Below are 18,483 nucleotides of genomic sequence, written 5' to 3' on the forward strand. Positions count from 1 at the left end.
TCAATACCATGGACCACAGGTGACGTCCCATATGTACCCTGTTGACCAAAATGAGCACCAGGTGTCCTAGTGCCCAGGGGCAGGAAGCTGGCTGTCAACTGTATCCCAGGCAAAGTAAACTAACTAATAAAGCAGCTGTGGAAAGTAAGGGCAGGGCTGCTAGCGTCCTTTGTTTCCACCCTTCAATTGCCCTGCTGCTACACCCTGGGCCTTAGGCAACATCCCTTCTGGAACATGGTTGCTGATGTTCACAGCAACCAGCACTAGGAGTCTTAGTTCCCCAGAGGCAAGACTCACCAGTCTGTCAGCTGTTCTTCAAACAACATCTCTTTTGCCTCTCAAGCAGCTTTGGAGAGTAGGGAGGAGGCTGCGATAAAGGTCCTGTTACCTTGACTTCATCTGCTACTGTTCTTAGTCATTGGATCCTGCTCTGCTCAGCTTACAAGAAACGGGGACTTGAGGAAATCATAACCACTCCAGAGATTCCACTTGGTTCCTTCCTTCTTTGAAGCTTTTAGCCATGTGGCTGTACCTGGCTGCCCTGATGGGGATTTACGTCCTTCACCGATGGTACCGGCAGAGACAGACTGTGGACACCCTGACAGAGAAACACATTTTCATCACTGGTTGTGACTCTGGCTTTGGAAACCTGCTTGCCAGGCAGCTGGATGCGAAGGGCATGAGGGTATTGGCAGCTTGTTTTACTGAGAAGGGAGCAGAGCAGCTGCAGAAGGCCACCTCGGAGCGACTGAGAACCACCATCCTGGATATCACCAGCATGGAGAGTGTGGCTGCAGCAACCGAGTGGGTGAAAGGATGCGTGGGGAACAAAGGCGACTGACTCTCTCTTCTTCTCTCATCAGGTATCTATGTTGTACCTGGATGAGGCAAGACATGCAGCTTCCAATGTTCTGGGTAGCAGTCAGGATTACCAGCTGACCAGATGATATTACCCTGGTTCTTCTGGTGATCTGAACAACTGCTTGACAGAAGAAACTGGAAACTGGAGCTTCACATGGCATGAAAAGAAAATCTGCATATCGCTGCAGATCAAACCGATAAAGAATAGCTGAAGAACAAGAGTCTGAATCATACAGACATAATATTTATTCGGTCCTTGACCAGCAGTATTACAAATACAGACATACAAACATAAACTAAACATTTGCACGTATTTTACAAAGAATATAGCAGTATTTAGCCACAGTTCTAATTTTATCTTCATCACATAGAGAAAATAAAAACCTCAAAATATCATCTGCTCTTCTATTAAAATTTATCAGAAGGGGAGAAAGTAGCTTTCCTCTGGCTTCATCATAGAAGCTACAATGTAAAAAAGGCATGTGCTATTGTTTCAACACAGCCCTTATCACAATGACTATGGGTGTGCAATTTGGATTTTCGGTGTTTCGATTCAGATCTGAACCGAAACACCCCTGTTCTGTTCTGTATCCGAATATGGCCCATCCGAATCACCCCTGATTCGATTCGGATCCGAATTAATCTGAATCTGAATCTGAGTTGATTCAGGTTAAAAATGGGTCCCAGGGACAAAATAGTGGGGTGGGGTGGTAGTGCTCAATGGGTGGAGGCTACCACCCAAATTTCAGGGGGATTGGGCAAAGGGCTAATTTTTGGTGAATTTTTGAAGTTTTAGTGTCTTTGGGGAAGATCGGGGCAGAAAGTGTGATCTGGGCCAAAAGAGTGGGGTGGGGTGGTAGTTCCTAATGGGTGTAGGCTACCACCCCAATTGCAGAGTGATTGGGCAGAGGGCTGATTTTTGGTGAATTTCTGAAGTTTAACTGTCTTTAAGGTTTTCCCCCATTAGGTAAAATGGAGGGCGTATCGCTTCACGTTGGGGGGGAAAGGGGTGGCCTAGAGTGGTGTGGGGTTGGTGGTAGTGCCAGGTCGGGGCAAGGAAGCTACCTGAATTTTTTCAAAGGATTTGGGCAGAGGGCTGATTTTGGGGGAATTGTTGAAGTTTACGTGTCTTTAAGGTTTTTCCTCATAAGAAGTTATAATGGAGCTTTCAGCAGCCCCATAAGTGCACTTGGGGGGTGCTGGGGTGGCCCAGAGTGAGTGGTGGTGTAGTGCACATAGGGTGCCAACCACCCCCATGGGTTGCGAACCCATGGGGTACAGGGTTATCTTGTTTCTGAGGTATTCTGAGTGTGGATTCTATGATAGCAAATGAGATTTTCAATGAGACACCATGAATCCACTCTAATTTGCTATCATAGAAACTACACTCAGAACACCTCAGAAACAACAGAACCCTGTACCCCATGGGTTCGCAACCCATGGGGGTGGTTGGCACCCGATGTGCACTACACCACCACTCGCTCTGGGCCACCCCAGCACCCCCCAAGTGCACTTATGGGGCTGCTGAAAGCTCCATTATGAGGAAAAACCTTAAAGACGTGTAAACTTCAACAATTCACTAAAAATCAGCCCTCTGCACCCTTAGTGTAATAGTAAGAGAGTATTGATTTAACTACTGGTTTGGCCTTTAAAATTGCCGAATTGAGGTGAGGTTTACGTGAACAGGAAGAATGAAATAGAACTCCTAAATACCTAAAGGACTTAACCTGCTCTATCCTGTGTGAGCTTATTGACCACTGATGCCCTCTGGGCCAGTTAGCAGAGACCATGACTTTTGTCTTTTGATAATTGATCTCCAAGTTCTCCTGTGTACACTATTTATCTAACAGAAGGAGAGCACGCTTTAGGCCAATTGGTGTTAGCAAAAGAATCGCCATATCATCCACATATAATAGAATGGAGATATGCCTATTCGCGATCTTGGGAGGATGTGTGGAAGGGGAGGAAATAAAAGAAACTATAGAATTGATATACAGGTTAAATAGCATAGGGGCTAGTATACATCCTTGGCGGACCCCTCTATCTGAGGGGATTGCAGCAGTCAAAGTCCCTTGGAGGTTGTAACGTACCTTTAGAGTGGAACCAGAATATAAAGTAAAAATTAACAAAAGCAGTCTTTTCTCGATGCCCAAATCCCAGAGTCTTTTCCAGAGTCTTTCTCGAGGGATAAGGTCGAACGCTGATTTTAAATCAACAAAGGCTGCAAAAAGTCCTCTATGTGGCTTCGTTGAATACTTAGCCTACAGAAATTGAAGAACCAGGGCATGATCCAAAGTGGATCTTCCCTCTCTAAAGCCCGCCAGCTCTAGAGCCAGGATATCCCTTTCCTCAAGCCAATCTTTTAGCTTTTTCAGATGTTTAGCATATATTTTGCTAATTATGCTTAGCAAGCTGATTGGACGATAGTTTTTTGGATCACTCCTAAGTCCTTTTTAATAAATTGGGACCACTATAGCTACTTTCCACTCATTTGGTATTAACGCTGTTACATCTATAGCCGTGAAGAGATAGCAGAGGAGTGGGACCCACCAGGAGATATTTGCTTTAAGAGTCTCTAAAGTGATACTGTCAATTCCAGGGGCTTTCCCCGAAGGATTGAACTAATCAGCCTCTCAGCCTCTGCATGTGTTACAGGGGCCCACACCGGAGTATCCAAAGTCTGGAGTTGCTGTTCAAAGTCAGTGTTACCACTGACTTTGATGGCTGGTTTTTGATACAACGTATGAAAGTGGGCTTCCCAGATTTCAACAGAAATACGTGGCGGGAGACAAGGTGTTGATTTATTTAATGCAGGGGTCACCAATTTCCAAAACCTAATCTGATTTTTCTCCTTAGCTGCCTCTATCAAAAGTTTCCAACCCTCTTTGATTGATACCTGCTTCTTCCTCTTAATTAGTTGTTTATACTGTGCTTTCTTTTTTGCAAACTCCACTCTAGGAAAGCTACCAGGGTCAATAGTAAAGCTTTTGAAAGCTCCCACCAATTCCTTTTTTGCTGCCCGACATTCTTTGTCATACCATCGCTTGGATGGGAGTCGGTTTGGGTGCATAGACTCCATATTAGATTTTGACATGGCCAGGAGAATACGATTCACAATATTTTCATAGTAACCAAGGATGTCTTCCATCTGATAAATGGGGGATAATTTTAAAATCCAGTCCCGCCTTTCAGACATCTCCGCAGAGTGCAGCAAAGCAGAAACTTGCAAAGCACTGCTTTTTGTCCACTTTCTACCTGGAACAAAATTTTCAGTTTTTCCACTGGCATTTACACAGTCTAGCACGGGTGTCCGGTCAGTTACCCAAAAACAACACTCAAGGGGAAGATGATCACTTTCAGGGCGAGGAATCACCCTGAAAAAAGCCGAAAAAAGCCATTTCTCGTATTACGAGAAATGGCCATATAGTTAATCAACGAAGGATTATTGCCGGTCCAATGAGTAAAATGGGCCGGATGATCCAACTCTATAGCACCATTTAGAATATGAAGATCAAGCTGGTAGCATATCGTTAGTAGTCTAAACACTCTCAAATTTAATCTAGCATCTCTAGAGAGTCTAGACAGCAGTGGAAAAGGAACAAAATCGTCCTCAAAATGACAATGAAATCTACTCAAAAGGGAGTTATTATTAGGGATGTGCGAAACGTTTCGGATACAAAATGTTTTGTACCCAAAACAGCCCGTTTTGGGTGTTTTGTAGACAAAACAAAACATCCTTTTTCCAGATCCAAAAGTTTTGTATACAAAACAAAACATCCCTGTTTCGGCTACAAAACATTTTGTTGTTTCGGACCTCCATTTTGTGGTGATCTCTGAGTCAGTCTCCATTTTGTGTTTGACATCTCTTTGAATTTCCCGCCCTTCCTGCCTTCTGATCGGTGACCTAAAGCATGGGGTGACCTGCTGACAATTGTTACCCATTGGCTCTTTTGCTTCTTGCCACTCTTTACTGACCCCACATTGGCCAGGGGAAGGGTTGCTAACCTATGGGGTGCTGGGTTCTGTTGTTTCTGTGGTTTTCTGAGTGTAGATTCTCTGGTAGCATATGAGAGTGGATTCTTGTTTTTCACTGAAAATCGCATATGCTACCAGATAATTTACACTGAAAACCTCAGAAACAACAAAACCCAGTACCTCACGGGCTTGTGGGTATGGGGGTGGTTGGCACCCTATGTGCACTACACAACCCCTCGCTCTGGGCCACCCCAGCACCCCACAAGTGGCTTTAAGGTTTTTGTCGATAGGGAAGAATGGAGGTTTCAGCAGCCCCATAACTGCACTTGGGGGGTGCTGGGGTGGACCAGAGCAAGGGTGCCAACCACCTCCATGGGTTGCTAACCCATGGGTACTGGGCTTTGTTGTTTCTGAAGTATTCTGAGTGTAGATTCTTTGGTAGCATATAAGATTTTCAATGACAAACCATGAATCCACTCTCATTGCTAACCTTAAAGACATGTAAACTTCAAAAATCACTTAAAAACCAGACCTCACGCCCAATTCCTTTCAAATAATTCTACCTGCCCCCCCCCTTGGGCACTACCACCCACCACACTCTGCTCTTGGACACCCCTTTCCCCCCCGACGTGAAGCTATGCATTTGTTGACACCTCCATGCTTCTTTATGGAGAAAAACCTTAAAGTCGCGTAAACTTCAAAAATCACTTAAAAACCAGGCTTTTGCCCAATTCCTTTCAAATAATTCTGATAGCTTCCTTGCCCACCTTGGGAACTACCACCCACCACACTCCACTCTAGGACACCCCTTTCTCCCCGATGTGAAGCTATACATTTGCTGCAATCCTCATTATTCTCTATGAGGAATTCCAAAATAATTTTAAAATTCACCAATAATCAGGGGAGTGTCCGATTGCCTTGTGGATAGTAGGCACCCCGGTTGTCTACCACCTACCCCACTTTTGTACCCCTTGGTGCTCCACAATAGGGGATATGGACTGGTTCGGATCCTATTATACCCTATGAGAAAAATAATTAAAAATATTTAAAATATTCATAAAAAGCCATAGGGGTGTCTGATTGCTTTGGGGTTTGCATGGTTGTTGGCACCCATGGGTGCTCCACAATAAGGAATAATGGGCTGTTTGGAGTCCAATTATATCCTATGAGAAAAAATAGAAATAATTTTCAAAAAATTCATAAAAAATTTCACTTCATAAAAAATCGTACGAGTGTCCAATTGCTTTGGGGTTTGGGTGGCAGGTACCCCTGGGTGCCAGCTACCATCCTACCAATTTTTGGGTGTCTGAACCGGTTTAAACTGGTTTGAACCGGTTCAAAACCAAACAACCCCCTCCTGGTTCAAACCTGGTTTGAATTTGAACCAAACCGGGCAAACCGGTTTTGTGCACATCCCTACACCATATAAGCTGACTAAACAAGGAGAAAGTATGCAGCCTTGTCTCAATCCTTTGCCAATCTGGAACCAGTCTGTTTCATCATGTTCCATCTAGCCTGGGGCTTTCCTGTGTATAGGTTTCTCATGAGAACAATGAGATTTTCTGAGATGCCCATTTCCCTAAGGATATTCCACAACTTGACATGGTCGACACAATCGAAGGCCTTTCTGTAGTCAATACAGCACATATTGACTTCTTTCTGGTATTCTTTGGCTTTCTCCATTATCCAGCATTCATCAGCAATGACGTCTCTTGTTCCTTGGCCTTTTCTGAAACCATCTTGAACATCTGGCATTTCCCTTTTCACGTAGGCCTCTAAACTGTGTTGGATTATCCTGAGTATTATTTTGCTAGCATTTGAAGTTAAGGTCATTAAGGAAATTAAGGAGTGGGTGCATTAGGTGAGAACAATATATGAGAATGTAGAGGAACTTGTTTACTGCTTATACAGTATAGAGGTTAAGGTTGGGTACCTTACAATCTCCATGCTTTTTGGTACATCAGTGAATGTGTGACTCAACTTTGAGCTGAATAAAAAGGTTGGTTTTTTAAAAAATTCTAGAAGATGTATCAACATTTATATAAAGTGCAACAACCACATGAAATCTACAATAGATGATTATATCCCATTTTTAAGATAGTTAAAGTGTTGAAATGATATGGATAGTTTTTAATATGTATATTCTCTCCTCACACAAGGCTCTGGGGCTTGGTAAACAATGCAGGTATAGGTTTTCCATGGGCCCCCACTGAATGGCTGACAAAGGATGACTTTGCAAAGGTAATAAATGTCAACCTGCTTGGGACGATCAATGTGACGCTGCACATGCTGGCCCTGGTGAGAAGAGCCAGAGGGAGGATAGTCAACATCAGCAGTGTGGCGGGAAGATTGGCAAACTTCTCTGGAGGTTATACTCCATCCAAGTATGGCATAGAATCCTTCTCAGACAGTCTGAGGTACCATAGCAGCTCTGCAGCTTTCCTCTTTTGCTTGATTAAGTGGCATGAGGGTGGTCCTCCAGCTAAAGACAGAGTAACTGGGCTGAATAACAGGTAGTGGAAAAGTGACTGCTGTCAAGGACAGAATTAGAAACTTACAGAACTGTTTTCTCTCCTCCATTACTTACAGCACTAAATCCTATGCCTCTTTTCTTAGAATTCCTAGTATGCATAAGTTCTGGTTTCCACAAACCAGATTCCAGACCAGATTCCAGACCAGATTCCAGAGGGGCAGAAGAATGCCCCATCAGATAAGGCCAGCAGCAAAAAATAAAAAAATAAATAAAATAAAATAAAAATCTGCCATTATAAGCCTCAAAGTTTGTATTGCTTATAAATATAACGAAGTAGTTAGTAACTTGAAACTTGGCATGCCTGATCTACTAAACAAGTCTACAGATCTGATGATTTAAAAGTGATTCAGTGAAAATTGCCACAGGTACAGAAAGTTTTAAAGTGCTGAAAATTGACAAATTCATCTGTTTTTGCTCAAACTTTATCTGGTGTTTTTTGTTGTCTCTCTCTACAAATTTGGTGAAAATGACTGATGTATAATGTTCAGGCTTGGATAACACAACATGCATGCAGCACACACAAATCTGCTTGCAAACACACACAAAGAGAAACACACATGAACCACAAACACCACAGAAACATGCACACACCAACACACATATATAATACAAATGCATGAACACACACATACCTGTAGAATCCAGAGGAGAGTGTTGTGTTATGTAAGGACAAGACAGTGGAGTAGAACCATGGATGTTAATGATTTAATGAAAAAGATGCCATTTACAGAGAGACAAATAGTCTGCTTTCAGTCCTCTTGCTGCTGGCTGGTTTTTTAGCCCTGCCTTTACTCCCGGATTGGAATAAAGCTGGCCTGGATGAAGGAATAGATTATCCAAAAACACCATAATAGAAAACCCATGCACAAGTACACAACCCAAACACATGCACCCATGCACAAGCACACACACATGCAAACAAACCAAATTTACACACACACACACACACACACAAACACATTCATACAGGCAACCCAGACACAAGCATACACACACATAAGCAAACATACACTTATACAACACAGACATATACTCACATGTGCACGCACACACATAAGAACACAATATACAAACAAGAAGCGTGCACAATGCAAAGACACACACACACACACGTCCATCTCTGTTCACAAGGGCTCATTTCTGAGTAAGCCTGCACAGGACTGCAGCACCCTTTTCTTCCCCTCCGCCACCCATCCTCTCTCTTCTGTCAGGCAGCGGGTAACAACCTCAGCTCTCAAAATTACCTCAGTGTCCTCCTGCCCATCCCCCATTCTCAGAATGCTGACAGGAAAACTTCACTTGACTTCTGTGATAAGAAGATCCCATTGACTAAAACTAGCAGGGCCACTTTTCAACTAATTTATATATTTTTAAAAAATCCTTAACTAAGTTTAGTCTATTTATTCACAAAACCCTATTGAACCATGAAGTCCACACCTCAGTTGTCCAGCAACATATAGCACATAAATAAATTTAAGCTTGCATTTGCGGAGGTTTATTGGATTGTGTTGTTCCATAAGAAAAGCCCTGCTGAGTCAGGCTTAAGGCCTATCTAGTCCAGCATCCTTTTTCACACAGTGGCCCAATAGATGCCTCCAAGAAGCCCACAGACAGGGGGTGAGGTCATGCCCTCTCTCCTTCTGTTGCTCCCCTGCAACTGGTATTTAGCGCCATATTGCCTCTGAGCCTAGAGGTGGTCTACAGCCACTAGACTAGTAGCCATTGATAGTCCTGTCCTCCATGACTTTGTCTAAGCCCCTTTTGAAGCCATCCAAGCTAGTGGCTATCACCATATCCTGTGGCAAGGAATTCCATAGGTTAATTATGTGCTACGTGAAAAAGTACTTCATTTGGTCTGTCCTTAATTTCCCAACACTCAGTTTCATGAGATGACCCCTGGTTCTAGTGTTGTGAGAGAGGGAGAAATGTTATCTCTCCTAACTCCTAGATTAGGCTCAGGAGTCTTTGTTTTTACAGTGGGGAAAACTCTTTTCAGCATTTTTCAAGTGGAGGACACTGGCAAGAAATGCCCAGTGTGATAACCATATCCTACTGTGCTAACCTCCTTCACACAGTGTTGTGGTTTCCCCAGTGTCAGGGGCAGACACTTAATAGGGTACAATTATAAATAGGGTAGGAAATGTGTCTTCCCCAAATTTGGCAGCAAAGTAGGAGGGAAAGGAATGGTCATCTGCTAAGCATAAACTGGATTAAAGGGCTTTTTATCCTACCTTGCTAAAGAGCTCTTGGATACCGCTGCTGGGTAGGATGGAGCACTCTGGCCCAGTTGTTGCTTTGAGATGAGCACTTCCTTCTAACTTCTAGATAGAACACAATAGAACAGTTGTAAGGATTTGCAAAGCGCACAAAAGGTAAAATGTTCCTGATGCAAACTAACTAGCAAACTGTTCCCTAGACTAAAACCCTTTTTCCTTGGAAACGTACCCCTCACATGATGAACATAAGAACATATGAACAGCCCTCGTGGATCAGGTCTAAGGCCCATCTAGTCCAGCATCCTGTTTCACACAGTGGCCCATCAGATGCTGCTGGAAGCCACAGGCAGGAGTTGAGGCAATGCCCTCTCTCCTGCTGTTACTACACTGCAACTGGTTCTCAGAGGCGTCCTGCTATTGAGGCTGGAGGTGGCCTATAGCCCTCCAACTAGTAGCCATTGATAGACCTCTCCTCCATGAAGTTATACAAACCCTTCTTAAAGCCATCCAGGTTGTTGGCTGTCACCACATCTTGTGGCAGAGAATTCCACAAGTGGATTATGCGTTGTGTGAAAAGTACTTCCATTTGTTGGTCCTAGATTTCCCGGCAATCAAATTCATGGGATGACACCTGGTTCTAGTGTTATGGGAGAGGGAGAAGAATTTCTCTCTACCACTTTCTCCACACCATGCATGATTTTATAGACCTCTATCATGTCTCCCCGCAGTCATCTTTTTTCTAAACTAAAAAGCCACAGGTGTTGTAGCCTTGCCTCATATGAAAGGTGCTCTAGGTCCCTGATAATCTTGGTTGCCCTCTTCTGCACCTTATCCAGTTCTACAATGCCCTTTTTTAGATGTGGTGACCAGAATTGTACACAGTAATCCAAGTGTGGCTGCACCATAGTTTTCTATAAGGGTTTTATAATATTAGCTGTTATATTTTCAATCCCCTTCCTAATGATCGTGAGCATGGAATTGGCCTTTTTTCACAGCTGCTGCACATTGAGTCAACACTGTCAACGAACTGTCCATCACAACCCCAAGATCCCTCTCCTGGTCAGTCACAGACACCTCAGATCCCATCAGCGTATACTTGAAGTTGAGGTTTTTCGTCCCACTGTGCATCACTTTACACTTGCCAACATTGAACCGCATTTCCACTTTGTCACCCACTCCCCCAGTTTCGAGTGCCTCTCTGATTTCCTGCCTCTCCTTGGTGCCTCTCTGATTTCCTCCTGCAACTCCCTGTCCCTGTCAGCATTTTGATCAGGAGGGCGATAGTACATCCCCAATAGCACGTTCCCTTTTAGGACTTGTATCCCTTTCAGCGTATCTGTGGAGGACTCCAGTCCACCTACGTTTTCTAGCTTGTTAGATTCTATGCCTTCTTTAACATACAGTGCTACTCCACCTCCAAGGCGCCCCTCCCTGTCCTTTCTATAGAGTTTATAACCAGGGATAACAATGTCCCACTGGTTCTCACTGTTCCACCATGTTTCTGTAATGCCCACTATAGCTATTTCTGTGTTAGCAACCAAGCATTCCAGCTCACCCATCTTGGCTTGGAGGCTTCTGGCATTGGCATATACTATACACTGAATCTCTCACCTGATGTATGCCTTTTAACTCTTTGACCAGCTGGCACAGGGTTCTGTCTGCCCTTTATACAGTTCTGCTCTGTCTCCTTCTGTTTTATCTGAATCCTTCGCACCCTCGCACTTTAAAGGATGGCTTTTGCTGAACGGGATACTGCCCAGCTTCCATTGGCTGTTTCCCAGGCGTCATTTTAAAAGCTGCTCTGCAACCTTTTTGATTTTAAGCACCAGCAGTCTGGTTTCATCTTGGTTTGAGTGCAGCCCATCCCTTTTGTACAGGCCTTGCTTTCCTCAAAATGTATCCCAGTTCCTAACAAATCTAAACCCCTCCTCCCGGCACCAACATCTCATCCACACATTGAAACCCCTCAGCTCTGCCTGTCTCACTGTACCTGTGCATGGAACAGGTAGCATTTCTGAGAATGCTACCTTGTGGGTCCTGGACTTCAGTATGCTACCTATCAGCCTAAATTTGGCTTCCAGGACCTCCCAACTACATTTCCCCACATCGCTGGTGCCGACATGCACCACGACAGCTGTCTCCTCCCCAGCACTGCCTAAGAGCCTATCTAGACGCTGTGTGATGTCCACAACCTTCGCACCAGGCAGGCAAGTCACCGTGCGGTTAACACATGGGTCACAAACCCATCTCTCTATACCTCTAATGATCGAATCACCCACTACCAGGAGGCCCCCACCCCCCCAGAGGAGTATCCCCTGTGCGAGAGGATATGAGCTCATCATCCATGGAAGGGGTCCCTTCTAAAGGAGCATTTCCCTCTTCCTCAGACCAATGTCCTCCTTGCTCAAGAACTTCAATCTCCCTTACAACAGAGGAGCTATCAGCCCTGGAGTGGGATGCCTCTACCACGTCCCTGAAGGTCTCGTCTGCATGCCTCTCTGTCTCTCTGATCTTCTCCAGATCTGCCACCTTGGTCTCAAGGAAACAAATTTGTTCCCTGACAGCCAGGAGCTCCTTGCACCAAGCACACACCCATGACTTCTGGCAAATAATCATACATGTGGCACTCTGTGTAATACACTGGGAAGTTCCCCTTCCCCTGCTGACTTTCTATCTTCATACTGTTTTTGTTAGCTGTTTACAGTATTTAGAGGTAGTTTATTAGAAGTATTTTATTATATGTTTATTATTATATGTTTCTTAGATAGTTTATTAGAAGGATTGGTTTCAGCTGTAACTGTCCAAACAGCCTTTCCCAAGAATATGAGGGAGGGATTTGTACTGACATTCTATTCTCCACTAGGCTCCTTGTGATCACAAGGGCTTGTTCCAGGCTCCTTCACACACTTCCCACTAAATTCCTGAAAAACTCCAACCTCCTGTTTGCTGTCCCTATGCTCTGTTCACATTCTCTTGGGCCTTCACCTCTTATGTAGAGATAGTCTTCCAACTGAGACACAGGATGTGAGTCAAAGGAATGTCAAAGTAATGTGGCACCTCCCCCAACCCTAGCTGACTCCACCCCCTCCAGGCAGGGACAAACAAAACATTGGAGTTTGGTAGCCCTGGCAAATGCTAGCCCTGGCATCTCCATCTCTCTCTCTCTCTCTCTCTCTCACACACACACACACACACACACACACTTATCCCTTAAAGATAAACCAGTCCCTGAAAACCTCCCCTCTTCCTTTTAGTTAGTTTGAAGGGGGAAAAGGCTAGATGTTTAGAAAAGCTTGCTCACCTCCTCGGCTGTGTCTGCTCTTCACAGAGTAGTCTTCCAACTGAGACACAGGAGGTGAGTCAAATGAATGTGGGACCTCCCCCAGCCCTAGCTGACTCCACTCCCTCCAGGCAGGGACAAACATAACACTGGAGTTTGCTAGCCCTGGCAAATCACACACACACACACACACACACACACACACACACACACACACACACTTATCCTTTAAAGAGAAACCAGCTCCTGAAATTCTCCCCTCTTCCTGTTAGTTTGAAGGGGGAAAGGCTAGATGTTTAGAAAAGCTTGCTCACCTCCTCAGCTGTGTCTGCTCTTCACAGAGTAGTCTTCCAACAGAGCTTCACGTATCCTACAATCTTGTCTCTCAAGGATCTGCTGTCCATTTTAGTAGCCACCTCGATGGCTACATATCCAGTTGCAAGCACAATCAGCCTCCAACTGACAACAAAGAAAGTCTTCTCTTCTTCCCGCATGGCCCTCAAGGTCCCAACCACCGTGTGCTGAGTGACTGATCCCTAGAGGTCACTGCCCATCAGTCAAGACAGGGTTCACTTCCAGTAACAGGAAAGGAAAGGTTGTTACTGCTTGTTCGTTACACCAAGGTATATAACAATGATGGTTTTAAGACCCTACAGGTGAAACTTGGAAAATTAGAATATTGTGCAAAAGTCCATTAATTTCAGTAATGCAAATTAAAAGGTGAAACTGATATATGAGATAGACGCATTACATGCAAAGCAAGATAAGTCAAGCCTTAATTTGTTATAATTGTGATGATCATGGCATACAGCTCGTGAAAACCCCAAATCCACAATCCCAGAAAATTAGAATATTACATGGAACCAAGAAGACAAGGATTGAAGAATAGAACAATATCGGACCTCATCACAATTATAACAAATTAAGGCTTGACTTATCTCGCTTTGCATGTAATGCATCTATCTCATATATCAGTTTCACCTTTTAATTTGCATTACTGAAATTAATGGACTTTTGCACGATATTCTAATTTTCCGAGTTTCACCTGTATAATAATGCATAATATATTATGAAAAAATTTCCTTTACACAAACCATTTTATGGTTGAAAGCTTGCCACTTTAAGACCAGAGTCAAGGCTATCTTATTTTGGCTCAAGCTCCCCAAAGCCAGGAAATCAGAAGCTGTGGTTGATGACTTTATAGACATGCCACATGATCAGTAGTGATTTTGTGCTATGTCACACATTATGTTTGCTTACAACCTGTGTTCCTTCTATTTCCCCCCCCTCAATCTCTGTGTGGAAAAGGTTTTGTTCTAGGCAGCAGTATCAAAGCAGTGTGTGCATACAGAATGGGGTCTTGCTGATTCAATCTGAGCTGGATTTAAAATTAACTGAGCATACATAAAAAAAATTGAGAGTGCACGCACATGTGTACATTTTAGAGGCAACACTGCTTACAACTTGCCCTCCATGCATCCACATCTCTGTGGGACACATTGCTGGTGTCAGGCACTCCATCCTCCTCATCTTGATTTAGGCCTCAAAAACCAAAGAATCTTTTGGCTATTTGGAGGGCGGGTCCACCCAGAAGGGCAGAACAATCCTGAGCAATAACTCTCAGGAGCACAATGTACATATTAAACTTAAAACTTCATATAGTGGCTCTATCAGAAGTGTCATGCCATGATATTTTGGTCATAATTCAGGTGAGAGATCCATCCTTTTGGTGTCAAAGTCAGCATTGTTGAGCCTGGGGATTTCAAAACACATATTACCAAAGATTTACAAGAAGTCTTATTGGATGTGTGGCGCCGGGTCCCTTCTGAAATCAAGGAATCCTATGGAGAGCAATACTTTGAGAGCTGTGAGTAAAAAGGACAAGTTATTTTCTAGTAATTCTGTTGGGGGGGGGTTGTGTGTCTACAAATATGAAGGCCACAAAGTTGACTGAGACTCAGTTCTCAGGCATTGAGGATTGTTCTAGGTGTCTGCCTCCCCTTTGTTGAGGACTTCCACAAGCAGTAATTATTATATACCTTCAGCTACCAAAAATGTCAGCATATCACCTCTATTGTTGTGGACTTAAATTTCCCTTTGCTTCATATTTTCCACACATAGATCGCAAATTATTACAACGTGTCATAGATAAAAGCAGCAAGAACCTCTGCCTGGTCGAACATGCCCTGACATCCAGCAGCCCATGTATTCGCTACACACCTGGCTGGGATGCAAAGTTCCTCTACATTCCTCTCTCTTATTTGCCAGCTTCATTGGCGGACTTCATATTGGAATTTCTTCTGCCCAAGCCAGCCCAGAAAGTGTCGATTATGATGTTTGGAGATGGTGTTCCAGTGCATCAACCTTTTGTACCAACTATCCTAATGACCACTTGGGGCACTGGGAGTAAAGGTGGTGAGTAAGGGTCTACCTGTCTCTATCTCTATGACCCCTGATATTACTCTTCAGGTATTTCCTGTTGATCCTCACAAGCCTTCCTTTCCTCTTAGAGAGCAGATGGAAACATCTCTCTCCCTCCTTACCTATTCATTATGTAGTCTTTTAGATTAGGATTAGATCTTTCCTATCCAAGTGTACTTAACCAATAAATATTTGCATTTTAGTTCTACAAGAATCTCCATGTGTTTTCTCTTAATAGCTGCAACACCTAAACCCTGTGCTAACTACGCTGTAAGTGGAGTGTGTGCTCTTCCCTAGTGATCTGCTGTTTACCTACTGGGGGTAAAATATACATGCCCCAACAGCATTCTCTGATAGCCTAAGCGCATTCAGCCTTCACAATCAAGTAACCTTTTTAAACAGGTGCCTTTCCTTTTCCTTTGATTTCTCTGCTCTTGGCTTATGCATTTTTTGCCCTTTGCTCCAATCATGATTGTTGGGATCGTGACTAAGGTGTCCCCACTTCTTCAGCATGCATGGATATGTGCTGGGGGCAGCAACATTCACTGATTTTTCCTACCTCTGTAAGTGCACTCTGCCTTCCATGTCAGGGAGATGTTTTTAGAAGGCACAGAACACTATAAGCAGCAAGGAAGATCAGCAGAAATCACCTCTCCCATGCATTGAGGGAATAGGGAAACCTACAGCCGTGTTAAGAGCAGCCTCCTGCTACATCTTCTCCTCCTCCAAATATTTATACTGAATATCACTTTTCAACAAACATTCTCAGAGATATTGAAAAAGGATGGATGGATGGATGGATGGATGTGGATCCGTGTCCCAAAAGGACTCACAATCTAAAAAGAAATATCAGGTAGAAACCAGCAACAACTACCAGAAGCAGGGAAATAGAAAGACTGCAGTGGGCCTGGGGACAAGATTTGAATATGCACCCCCCAGCACTGCTCTGCCCTGCCTTCCTCTCCTTCTCCTCCCCTTCACGTCTTTGCTGCAGAACAGTCATGACACGTCCAAACCCCATACAGCCACAAAACTTGCTGGGTGACTCTGGGGCAGTCATTTATCTCTCAGTCTAACCTACCTCACAGACTTGTTGTGACAGTAAATGTAACAAGGTACACTGCTTTGGGCTCCCTGGAGGAAGATATAAATGCTAAAATAAAATAAATGCCTTCCACAGTTAGCATGGAAGGGAAGCTATCATTGCTGTACAGCACATACTCAGCACAGAGAAGACTGGACTTTACAAGTAGCCCTTAAAATGTAATGTGAAGGGGGGGGGGAACCCCTCACCAGAACTATAAACTTACATACAAGTACACATGGGACCAGGGGCACAACTTCTATTGACTAGCCACTTCAGTGAAAGTGGCTCATCAGCTCCACTGGGGCCACTGCCACTGGCCCCTCCATTTTGGATATCTGATTCAGAAAAAGTCTGATATTGGCCATTTTGGAGAATATCAGAGATAATTCTGATCTAAAATATGCAATCCTATGTCAGTTCAGAAATATCTGATATGGTTTTAGAGATTTCAGGGAAATCTGGAGCAATTTTCTAGGAACATTTCAGGATTTTAGAGCGCAAATTGGTGGTGGGAATACAAAATGAAGTCCACCTTTTATTTCCCTTGGGCAAAGATGGCTGGGAGAGTGGGGAAGGCATCTTTTGCCATGTATCTGCTTGCCTTCTTGCATCCCTGTGCATTTATTTCTTTATTTAGGTGATTAATTACTTGCAAATTTAAAAATATGATGATAGCTTCTCGGATGTTACATCACTTCCCTTGTGATTCTCAGATGTTACACCACTTTTTGCCATGATTCTCGGATGCAAGTACAGTTTCTGGGTTACTTAAAAAAATAATTAATGGATGGACTGACTCTTGACTTTATTAAACTCCCCACAGTTTCTAAAATTGTATCCTAATAAGCATAATTTTACCTCTGTTTTATCTTATGTTATTAATCACCCCACAATGTTTAGAGTTGTATTTTACTAATCATAATTTTATAGTCTAATTATAGCTATGGATTCACAGCATTTTAGTTGTATCTATCTGGTTTATAATAATTTTAATCTGTACTATATCCTGTGTTGGTCTTTGACCGAAATAAAGATGATTGATTGGATGGTCTGATTCAACTGGAATTAAATACACAAAGCCCTACAATGATCTTCCACTATGTGCACACCAAATTTCAGTTCTCCCTGCCCAGCCGTGTTTTTGGCCAATTTTTTCACTTCCCCATAAACACCTTTTTACTATCTATTATGAAGTGTGAGAGAGACAAATTTATGCAGTCATTGACCAGCAAATCTATTATGCAGCCAGAAGGAAGTGCCAGTTTTCCACAAAAGACACAGATGGCAGCACTGAGACAAAGAGGAAGCATCTATTCTGAATCCCACATGTGCTCAAGTGCTAAGGTTGACTACCTACTTCATGAACACCATTCATGCTCCTAATCCCCAATTCTGTCCAACCAGATACTGCCAATGTTTGTCCCCATCCAAGCACCAGCTCAGCCCCCAGTCCCCGATTCTCTGTTTGAGACACTAGCGGGGCTGGGGTGCACACTGTGCAGGAAAACCAGAAGTAAACATGGGCCAAGGGAGATTTGTTTTCTTCTTCTTCTTCTTCTTCTTCTTCTTCTTCTTCTTCTTCTTCTTCTTCTTTATCATCCTCATCATTATCATCATCCTCATCATTATTACGCAATTTACACACAGTCTACCAATGTCGTTGACTGGATTTGGTACTTCAATTATTAGGCCCTTTCCAAGGGTCTAGGATAACTAAAGAAAAATTAAAGATAGCATCATAGCATTCATGCTGCAACGAGAAGTGTGGCCTTCTGTTGCTGATGTGTTGTAATTTTATCGATGCCCAAGGGGTCAAGATGGTGTTCAAGTTCTTTTGGTACTGCACCAAGGGCACCAACAACTATTGGCACCACTGTTGTTTTCTTTTTCCAGAGCCGCTCAATTTCAATCTCAAGGTCCTTGTATTTAGTTATTATCTCCAATTGTTTTTCATCGACTGGTCTAACCCTTGGGATTGCAATATCATTTATCAGAACTCGATTCTTCTCTATGACTGTCAGATCCAGCATATTGTGCACTAAACGCCTATCGGTCTGTATTCGAAAATCCCAACAGATTTTTGCCTCCTCATTTTCTGTGACCTTCTCAG

At 43.5% G+C, this 18,483-nt stretch overlaps 1 pseudogene; it reads left to right on the plus strand.

The window, feature by feature from the left end:
- Window positions 1–520: 520 nt before the first annotated feature.
- Window positions 521–15,537, plus strand: LOC128344046 (17-beta-hydroxysteroid dehydrogenase type 6-like; annotated as a pseudogene).
- The last annotated feature ends 2,946 nt before the right edge of the window (window positions 15,538–18,483 follow it).

The sequence above is a fragment of the Hemicordylus capensis genome, chromosome 2, assembly GCF_027244095.1.
Source record: "Hemicordylus capensis ecotype Gifberg chromosome 2, rHemCap1.1.pri, whole genome shotgun sequence".
Taxonomy (NCBI): Eukaryota; Metazoa; Chordata; class Lepidosauria; order Squamata; family Cordylidae; genus Hemicordylus; species Hemicordylus capensis.